An 11,486-nucleotide genomic window follows, 5' to 3' on the forward strand; every position below is an offset into this window, starting at 1 on the left:
AGTGACTCGGCCAATAAGAACGTTGTAGGACATTCTTAGCCGCACTCCCTTCGCCGAACATCACCGGCAGTCTGACTGACCCCAGTGGTACCAGGCCGGCCCCAGAGAAGCTGTATAATGGGTTGGTGCAGGGGCTTAAGTCCTTGACTTTCAGACCGAGGCTGAGGAAGCACTCCCTGAACATGATGTTCGTGTAGGCGCCTGTGTCAATCAGGCACCTCTTGACCAGGTGGTTGGATATGTCCAAATTGACTACAAGCGGGTCGCTGTGTGGAGCGATGACTCCTTCGTAGTCCTTCCTTCCAATAGTCATATCGGGGATGTTGGAAGCGGGGATCGCTGTGTTGGGCACAAAGTTGATGGCCTGATATAGCTCGTTCAGGTGCCGTTTGTGCCCATGAGCGGACCCTCCGTTCTCGTTGCCCCTGATGACGACATGGATCACTCCTATCCGTTCGAAGACGGATTTCTTATCTGAACCTATGGCGTCGTCTTTTGGCCTTTGGCAACGTACTTGCCGAGGCTTCCCTTCCGGATCGGTTCTTCAATGGCATTCTTCGGATCTTGGCGGTTGTCGATAAGGTGACCGGTATGGCCGTGGTACTCACAGTACTGGCTCGCGTCACCGTCTCCCTTCGGCTTGGGGGGCCTTTCCCACTTCTGGCCCTCGTTTTTGCTCAGGGCGAAGACCTCGGCGGCCGATACGACGAGGGGGATTTTATCATTATACCGCCTCTGGCGGTACGTTCCCGAACTCCTCCCGGCGCCCATCGAGTCCTGTTTCCTGGCAGGTTTATCAGACCGTGACCTATTATTGTCACGGCGTCTTTCCCCAGACCGTGATCGATTATTGTCACGGCGTCTTTCACCAGATAGTGACCGAATGTTGTCACGGCGTCCTTCATCCGGGTTGTCCCCCCGGCGGCTCTGCTTTTCTGAGGGTTCGGCCTCGCTAGGGCCTACCCAGGTTTGGTGATAGTCCTACACTTTAATGGCTTGATCAGCCAATTTCCTGGCGGCGTCCAAGGTCAGGCCGCCGCTTCTGATGAGCTCGTTTTTTAGGTCTCCTCTTGGGAGGCCTTTCATCGCCGCGAAGGTCGCCCGGTTCATTGCTCGGCTCACGAATTTGCTGAACCTTGGCGTCGAACCTCTTTACATAACTTCGGAGGGACTCGCCTCCCTCCTGTCTGATAGTCAGGAGGTCTGATGTCTCCACGGCCCTCCTCCTGTTGCAGGAATACTGGGCTAGGAACGTGTCCTTCAGATCGGCGTAACAGTATACCGACCCGTCGGGTAGCCCCTTGTACCAACTATGTGCCATCCCATGCAGTGTCGTTGGGAAAATTCGACACCAAACCTCATCGGGTTGCTCCCATACTAACATGTGAGACTCGTAAGCCTCGACGTGGTCGGTCGGGTCACCTTCCCCTTTGTATGCTATAGGTGGTAACTTCAGCTTGGTTGGCACCTGGATTTCTAGGACGTAGGCGCTGAGGGGCTGTCTGACCACATGTCGAACGACACGCGGCGATCGGCTCCTCACATTCCTGGTCCGGCCTCTATCCTCGTGGCGAGAAGGACTTCTCCTCCGACTCTGGTGAGTCGGGCTTCTCCTCCAACTCTGACGGGTTGGGCTTCTTTCGCTCCTCCGGGGTGTGTCTCGTTCGTGCCGCGGCGACGCCGCCTTCTCCCGAGTGCGAGAAGGACTTAGGTCTACCACGACCACTTTGGGCTTCTCCGGTGTCTTGACAGGGTCAGCTTCTCCTAATGCTCCGTCCAAGTTTCTTGGGGTCACATTTTGGGCCCTGGTCTCCTGGACGGTTTCCGCCGCTCTTGTCGGTGTGACATTGTGAGCAGGCGTACTACCAATTAGGTCCAGGAGCATCTTCAGTTTTGCTACGTCAACCACATGTCCCATGATGGTGACCTGGTTGGCCGACAGCGGCGTGTCTGGTATTATCGGCATCCCGAATTCCGGTTGGATCTCTCCGCCGGTGGAGGGCTGCACAACTCCGGACTTGTGGATGGCATCATCTTGGTAGAATTCGGTTTCGTCGGTCACGAATGCCTCTTGTTGTTTCGACATCTTCTTAGCTTTTGGGGTGGGTTTTTTTTTTTGTTTTTTTTTGTTTTTTGTTTGGGAATGAATGTGACTAGCTTCTAGTGTCTTTCCCACAGACGGCGCCAATTGTTCCGGGTGTAATTCCAGAGCGAGTATTGTTACCACCCGTGGCTTGTAGAATGATGTCTTGAGTTGGATTCTTCGTCTCTATCGTTCCTCTCGGCCTCTCCTGCAACAATGAACGAACTGAGGGCTTGGCTTTGTGCCAAGCGTACTCAATTGTTCCGGGTGTAATTCCAGAGCAAGTATTGTTACCACCCGTGGCTTGTAGAATGATGTCTTGAGTTGGATTCTTCGTCTCTATCGTTCCTCTCGGCCTCTCCCCAACAATGAACGGCGAGGGCTTGGCTTTGTGCCAAGCGTACTCACTCTGACGCTCAAGTCAGTAAACTTAGAGGGGTAAGTTGTTGTTACTTGGCTAAGGATGTATTGTAGAGAGATAAGGAAGATATTACCAGATAAATAGTGATTCTTAGGTTAATTTTTGGATGCTTTCCTCAATGAAGGTTGAGGAGTATTTATAGACTTTCACCTTTTGTCACGTAGTGGCCAAGTGGCTAGCAGGTGGAAAGACCGTTCTACCCTCGGCCGCTGGACCCATGGCAGGCCGGCCGAGGGTCTTGGATATGAGTACGCGGATATGTGTCCCTACCGGTGGTTGCCACGCCGAGACCGAGGTGACAGGCCGATAGGCTTCATCGGCTAGGCTGTCTAAGTCGTTGACTTTGCTGTGGATATCCTTGACCTTGCTCAATGTGTTGACTTGGTCAGCGGTACAGAATATGCCCCATCAATTACGATTAAATTAATTATACCATATAAGACACTCTAATTACTCACTACCATAACACCACCATTTACAAACTTTAAAAAAAGGAAAATATAAAAAGCCAATCATGATAAGAATATATAGAAACTAATAATAGCAGTAGTAAAGAAGGTAAAATGCATCAAAAAAAAAAAAAAACACAAAACACAAAACACAAAACAAAAAAGGGAATACCACAGAAACATTAACAGTCAGATCAAGGATAAACCAACAGACACAACATAAAATTTATAAATGTGCATACCAAATACAACTACCACATTACCCCACAAAAATATTTCAAAAAGAACTACAAACAATAAAAGATAAACAACAAAATGGCACCTCAAATTGTCAACATTACAGCCATGGTCCCATCGAAATCGAGATATCAACTCACAGCAAGAGCAACACGTATATGGGAGGTTGTAGCGAACCAAAGCGCCAAGCCATTATCCCTCGACATGGTCCTGCTCGACACACAGGTATTACTTACAAAATCAGAAATAAAACTTTAGTAATGAAAAGAAAGACAAATAGCAAAAAATGATATTGAACAATGCATGTCAACAGGGAGATCATATACACGCGACAATCCCACAAAAGTGGATACACAGCTTCAAAGATGACATCCATGAAGGAAGAATATATGAAGTCGCACACTTTGAGGTTGCAAAGAACAACAGGATTTATAGACCACTACACACCAATGAAAACCTAATCAAATCCACACCTTTTACATCCATCGTTCAGAAAACAGAAGACTCAATCAAAATAGAGAAACACAAATTCGAGTTTCACCAACTGGAATTGATTCACGAAAGGAACAACAAGACAGACTACTTGATAGGTAAATTACCAAAGGTAACACAAAGGTAAGAGAAAATTAACACCGCCAATACAACTAACAACATGTTCAAAATACAGATGTCACGGGCGTCCTAACTGGGGTGGAAAACAAAACAGAAGTACGAACAGGAAAAGGCATAACAGAGATACGAAACATCTACATAGAAGATGAAAGGTAAGACAATCAAACCTACTTTAACACAACGTATAAAAAAACCACAAAAAGCTAACAAGCATAAGTCACAGACAGAATGAAGTCAGGGCCACATTATGGGGAGAGGCAGCAAACTTTATCAACGAGGACGATACACGAGAACTAGGAGTCACCCAAATCATTGTCCTCACATCAGTGAGGGTAGCCCGCTGCAAAGGTAATAAACATTTAAATAAAACAAGCAGCCGTAACAATATGGAACTAACACCAAAAAAAACGCAGATGAATACCAACTAAGTAGCACATACGGAACAAAGGTCTACATCAACCTCCAAATACCGGAAGCCAAAGACCTACTAGAGAGGTAAGAAAAACAGAGGCAAAAAAAACAAAAGACAAGGAAGAGGAAATAAATTTTAACCGAAATATAAAAACAAAATGAAACAGGATTGCAAAGCCGAGAACTGTACAACGCATAGAAAACAACAAACAAGAACAAACGGAGGAAGTTATGCTGGCAAATAGGAAAACACTAATGGAGCTCACAGAGATGGACCAAACTGACCCGGTAAGCACCTTGAAGAAATTATTTATTTAACGCACACCACAAAGAAATTAACCATCTGTAAATGTCCAATGCCCAAATAATTAAAAAAAAATAGAAACAAACTTTCACATGCCGAGGAGTGATATCAAGTGTTCGCACCGACGTGGAATGGAGATACATATCCTGCCCAACATGCAGAAAAGGCCTAGACGCAGACAACGTCTGCCCAAAATGCATAGAGGAAATCCAATACCCAACCCAAAGGTAAAGCCAAAGCACCACAACCACAAAACAAATCAGAAAATTACAAAGTTAACAAAATTATTGCCACAGGTACAGAATACTTGCAACACTAGATGACGGAAACTCGGAAGCAAACATTGTCATCTTTGATAAAGAAGCATAAAAGGTCATCGGAAAACCAGTAGCAAAGGTTCTAGGGATCTACGAAAAGGTAAACAACATAGACAAACATGATCACAACTTTAAGGAAACAAAGATATAACAAAATTAAAATGCAGGAAAAAGGGAAGCAGAAGGTATATGAGATTCTCCAAGACTGCGTTGGGAGACAATTCACATTTAAAGTCATCATCGGAACAACAAACTACGGAGACACAAGAGAACTGAAGGTAGTGAAGACATACTTGGGCGACGAACCAAAAGCGGTAAGAACAAACGCTAATATACGAATAAACCACATACAAAAACCCATCAGCAACTAACATACAACTTCCAAAATACAGGACCCAATTACTCCAGCAATAGGGACTGACTTGGTGATGGAGCCAAAGACACCTGAAAAAGACAAGGGGAAAACAAGTGAAGGGTAAGTAAAAAACAATCAGCAACACCACACCAAATGACTAACACATACACAAGAACCACGTGATAATCCCATAATCAAATGACAGGAAGGATGTGGAAAAGGCAACAATAGAGCCGGTGGAAGACAGATGGCCGGGAGACAAACAAGCGACAACGTCGAGAGGAGGAACCACAAGTCGAGCCGGCGACAGAAGCAACACATGCTTAACAACAACAGAGATTCAAGTAAAAAGACTAATGCAAAGCAGACGACTGAAACAGATAACCACACAGGAGCAATGCAACTACTTATAAACCATTATTAAAACCAAAAGGATCAAATATAACAACACTAAAAGTGTCTTTCAAACCTACATCAGCAAGATCATCAATAAGATTAGTAGCTATTAACTATTGATTACGACTTACTAACATCATGCATGCCCTTCATCATCGAGGCGGTCACTAAGCGGGTTTATGTGGACAACTCCGACATGTCCTTCCCGGTTGTCGGACCTGCGAGTTCCTCACGTTTCATTACCTGGTCATGCGACCAAAATTTGCAAATTTGCAGCTACAAGAACCAAAACAATTAATACACTAACATTACCTCCGTCAATAATATGGACACTTTTCCAAACACGGACACGTCTCTCAAGACTGGCGGAAAATCGACAGATAGTCGTGTTAAACGCCGCTCCCAAACTAGAATCAAATCATATGTACAACTAACCCTAATTTCCCCAAATATTCAGGATCCTAATTGCTTTCGGGGGAGAATAAAAGATGAAAGGCGGGATTAATGGAACGGAACATACAACATAAACGGGAAGGGATGATACAATACTCTTGATTAGTTCGGGTGACGGAATACGAACTTCAAGATCGGATATGGAGTTGAAGGAGGAATTGGGGATCTAGAGATGCCAATTTGTTGTACGGCGGGATTAATTGAATTGGGGATCTAAAATGAGAATAAATGATGAACGGCGGGATTAATGGAACTGGGGATCAAATAGGGACTTAGTTTCAATTAAATTACAAATAAAATAATTAATTAATACCGGCATTAAATCGTAGACACTATTCCAATATTAATAAAAAAATAGATGGTGCAGCTTCTAAAACACCGTACCATATACAATAAATAATCTCCAATAAACGGGAAATAATAGATGTTCAATCCTGTCTCCTATCATATCCATACAAAAACACAATATCAAAATTTTTTGCTCAACAATAGCAAAATCAAACTAAAATTACCCGTCCAAATTAGACCAACACTATCGCACTTCTCATTTACACAATCGACGACACCAATATCTTCACCCCGGACAAAGGGAAAATAAAACCAATGGAGCATCTATTGTTCTGTGCAATGGTATTATGTGACGCACAAACAACAACTACAAATATAATCAACTATAATGGAATAGAGAAATAACAAAACAACCTATACGAGAAAGTTAAATAGCACCACACTAACGAAACAATACAAGATAATCAGAAAACAAACACAAACTAGAAACTAAAAACAAAGAAACCTGTGATTCCCACGGGTCCCAAAACTAGTTAGTATCTAATAAAGAAAAATAGTTTGTTACGTCGTAATAAAATACAAAAAATAATATTTTCATATTTTAAGAGGGACTTTTCTTTTATTATCAAAAGGATATGGATATATCCTGATCCAATCCAGATCTTGTGGATCCGGATATGGATATGGGAATTTCAGATCCTGTAAATATGGATCGGGTCTGAATCTTATAGGATCCTATCCAGATCCTACCCATTGTCATCCCTATTTGAAATGTATACTTGTATTTGAGATAACTTTTACTCTTGATAAAGTCAATTCATAGGGGTAGTTTTATCTCTCTTAGATCTTAAAGGGGGAATTTTCAAAAAAAATCTCTCAGATGTCAAACCTAATTTATTTGCTCCATCAGCTGGCAAGATTGACTCGACCCGAGTGACCTAAGCTGAACCCGAGCAAACCCGATCTCACAGAACCCGAGAACATTGCAACCTCAAACCGACTTTTCCACCTGTGACCTCACACAAACCCGATGATCAGTGACCCAAACCCGAACAAGAACCAAACCCGGCCCGAAATTGACTCGACTCGATACTAAACAAATTAAATTGATGGTCTGACAAATATTAAGTTTAATATTAATCAAGATGAATATATTTAGTATTTAGAATGATACGTTTGATTTAGATATGAAGTAATTAAACTAAATAATGATTAAAAACTAAATTTAATTATCAAAATTGAAGTAATGCGATAAACTAACTGGATTCGACAATGACCCGACCCAAACCTGACCTGAATTGATACATCATCCGACCCCATAACGATCCGACCCGAATCCGATACGACATGACCTAACTTGACCCGACCTAACTGACCCGATTGCCACCTCTAGCCACACCCCACTCATCTTCTTTGTAACACCCTCACTTACCAAGAAGGCTTGCCAAGACCTTCCCAAAAAGTAAGGGCGCTACCATCTCGGTTGCCCGAGTTAAGTATATAAAATAGACCATAAAAGAACAACTATTTTTCTCTTTACAATTTACAGTGGAAACAAAGAGAAAAGAACTAACTATTACACTATAAGAAAGTACAACTAGTGAACTACTATCGACTCAAGCCAACTTTTTGTCATGCGATCACTCTAGCATCGCAGCTACAACAAGACAGTAACCATAGCAACCTGAAAAGTCTCACTGCTCACCATTTGTCGGCAATATCAATTGGATCACCGCATACACAGACAAAGAGAGGAAACACACAAACACACCACACAAGTTAGTAACAGAATAATAAGCCAGTAGAATAAAGTAACGCATGTAAACAATACAACTCAATCCAACGATTGCCAAACTCCACCACTCTAACCACATAGTATCCAATGGTTCCAATCGCAACAAGTAACCAACACCGCCAGTGGGAGACCGCAGTCTTGCCACTTAAGCCTCGCTCATCGCAACGAGCGAACCTAGATCATTAATGTGCGCATCCCCTCGTAACGGGAGCCACAAGGGGCGAACTTGGGAGTGAAGATCATCTCTTGACAGTGGCTTCACAATCAATACCGATAACAACTAACCATACCATCACCGCCATCTCAATACTGTAACTGAGTCAACACAACCATACAACCACAACAAAGATGATCACATAATACAATTAGACAGACAACCATGAACTCAAACTGAGTAGGGAAACCCTACCTTTTCGCTATTCCATAGAAACACATCAATCAATTACCGCGCCAAGCATGAATCCGCGTCTTACCCAACCATGATTATGTCCTATTACTAAACTATCAAGATAGACAATACGATAAACCAATATCCACAAACTAACCTCAAAGAACAAACAGATGTTGACGAGGGCGACGACTCAACTCGATGACTCCATGCATAAGCTATCTCTATTTCCTGATTAGTGTCCAAGGTTAACTCATGATTGGGTGGTGAGAGATAAGAGAATCGCGAGAGAGAGAAAATTCGGTTTAGGAAAAGATGAAAATGTATAGTGGAAATGAATTATGTCGCAGCCTCTCTGCTTTATATTAACACGTTTTCAGAACGCGTACTCGGTCGAGTATGAAACATGCTCGGCTGAGTACCCTCCATTCGGTCGAGTACCCACTTTACTCAGCCGAATGACCCTTACTTGGTCGAGTGACCAATAAGGAATGTGAACTCCCTTTTCCATTCTACCAAGGGTATTTCATGGTCAATGGTTCAGTCAATGGGTCCCTAACAGGGCGGGTATTAAATTCTTCCCTTTCGATCTCTCAACTCATTCGCTGGAGATGTAGCTACTCTTTGGCCCATCTCCGGCGGTCCGATTTTACTTGGACTAGCATTGCGCCGGTTTTAACCTCTTGACCGTTTGGCGTTTTGCACCCTTTTTTAGCGGTATATAGGATAATACGCCATTTAAATGCAATAATATGCGCACTTGAAAGTGGTGTAATGTGTTGTTAGGGCCCGAACAGATGATTATAGTGGAAGATGAGATACCATGGTCATTGCCATGCATATCGAGCCTTTTTCAACTTTCTTTTTCATATGGGTAACTTCTTTTAAATTATTGTATGTAATATCATGGTGAAAATTATCTGAATATATATTGGAACACTCCCATGTTTCCGATGATCTTTAATAAGACATTTTCAAGTAAATAAGTATCTTACCATCTCAGTTATCCGAGGCTGTACATATTAAATCAATAATAAAGATAAATTTAAGAACTTTATCAAAAGTCACAAGGTACATCAGAATCACAAATAGTAAAGTATAGTCTAAACTGGATATAACTATAAAGTAAGACTCTAAGGGCATTCACGCGTCCTCCATCCTCATCCAGCAATCCATATCACGACAACATCATTACTTGTTGATAACTGCTCACCATTTGTCGAATGTATCAAATGGATCATCGCAGATAGCGTTAAAAGATATTGACAAAAGAGAAGGCACAAGTCAACTAACAGTTGAGTAATAAAAATCAAGTTCGTACATAACACAACAATAGACACAATCAATCTCTAACTCAATCCCATCATCAATCAGTAAGTGTGCTACGTATCACATGACATACAATGCATGCTACCGATCACATATTCACATGGCACCCAGAGCATGTTACAAATCACATGACACATATCTCATACTTGTTACTAAACGAATAACAAGACTTGTCTCTCGACGCGTGCTATGGATCACACGACATATATCATGTACGCGTTACGGATCACATGACACATCGTGCTTGATACGAATCGCAAGACACGAACTACCCAGATCATTAATGTGCACATTCTTCTTGTGGCGGGCTACACGAGAAGCGATCTCAGAGTGGAGTCAAACACTCGTATTGACCCCTCATCAACAATCATATCACAATCAATCTCAACATCATATATAGTCCATCAATCCCAACATCATTATACAATCAAGAAGAATCATACTAAGCTGAAAGTTGAGTAGAGATAACCTATTTTCTTTGCAATATGCAAGACCCTTCATGACATTATTAAAAACATGCTAAGTTTGATAATGTAATAAACACGGTCATAATTTATAATAATTAATTCAAACTCTCACATTTGATAACATGGTATTAAATCTCAGTATGAGATTAGGCTATTGGAATCGGTTTAAGTTAAGCTTCAAAAGCGACCAAAATCGAATTGTCCAAGGAATCTGTTTGAGTTAAGCTTCAAAAGCGACCAATATCGAATTTTACAATGCAATTTATACATCTCGATTACAATGTCATAATGCTAACTAATGTTTGACGCCATCACAAAGCCGAAAGCCCAAAAAGCATGCCCCAAAACTTTACATTATGAAAGTATTTAGATAGCTTCGAGTAGACACAAGTAATACAAACAAGTAGTCAAACACCATAAATAAAGGGTGATGCTCATTTATGGACATGTTTTACTCTTTTATGTACGAAAATGACCATTTTACCCTTTTTATTCCAGCTCCCAAATCTTCAATTTTGTTTCTCTATTCAATTTCCTCTTGAATACCGCCACCTCCCTCCACCACTCCTGCCACCACCTTGCCACTGTCCTTCCCGACCTCAGCTTGCCGCCAACCACCGCCTCGCTTGCCTTGATTGACGACATCCACCACACTAATGCCCGACCACCGCCGCTTCTTACTCACCTCTAACCCCAATTGTGCTACTTCCAAATTCCAATTTGTACAGTCTCTTGTGCACAAAAATTGGAGACGTTGACAATCTGTAAAAATTCTGAATCCATGCCATGCGAAATTGGAAATCGAAGCCATCATACTCTTTAATTACAGTTTTGGTGGTTATTGCCTCCGTCAGATTTATTTTTGGGGGTTTTGTTTGTTTCCATAAATTGGTCTGTCCAACCATTGTAATTATTTTCCATGAATTTTAAATCCATCATTTTCACTCCACTCGAGTGCTACTTCTTGATATACTCCGAATAAATTGTGTCTTTGACGGATTTGATTAATTTTATGAGGGAGAGAATTAGAGAAACTTAGAGAGAGAATTAGACAAAGGGTATACAATGAAAAAATAATGAAAAAAAGTCCTTAAAAAAGTAAAATCCGTTCATAAATGAGCAACTACGTAAATAAATCCCGTAAATTAGTTATTGAGTTGAAATATTAAGTGGACATAACA

This window comes from Silene latifolia, chromosome 1 (assembly GCF_048544455.1).
Source record: "Silene latifolia isolate original U9 population chromosome 1, ASM4854445v1, whole genome shotgun sequence".
In the NCBI taxonomy this organism is placed as follows: Eukaryota; Viridiplantae; Streptophyta; class Magnoliopsida; order Caryophyllales; family Caryophyllaceae; genus Silene; species Silene latifolia.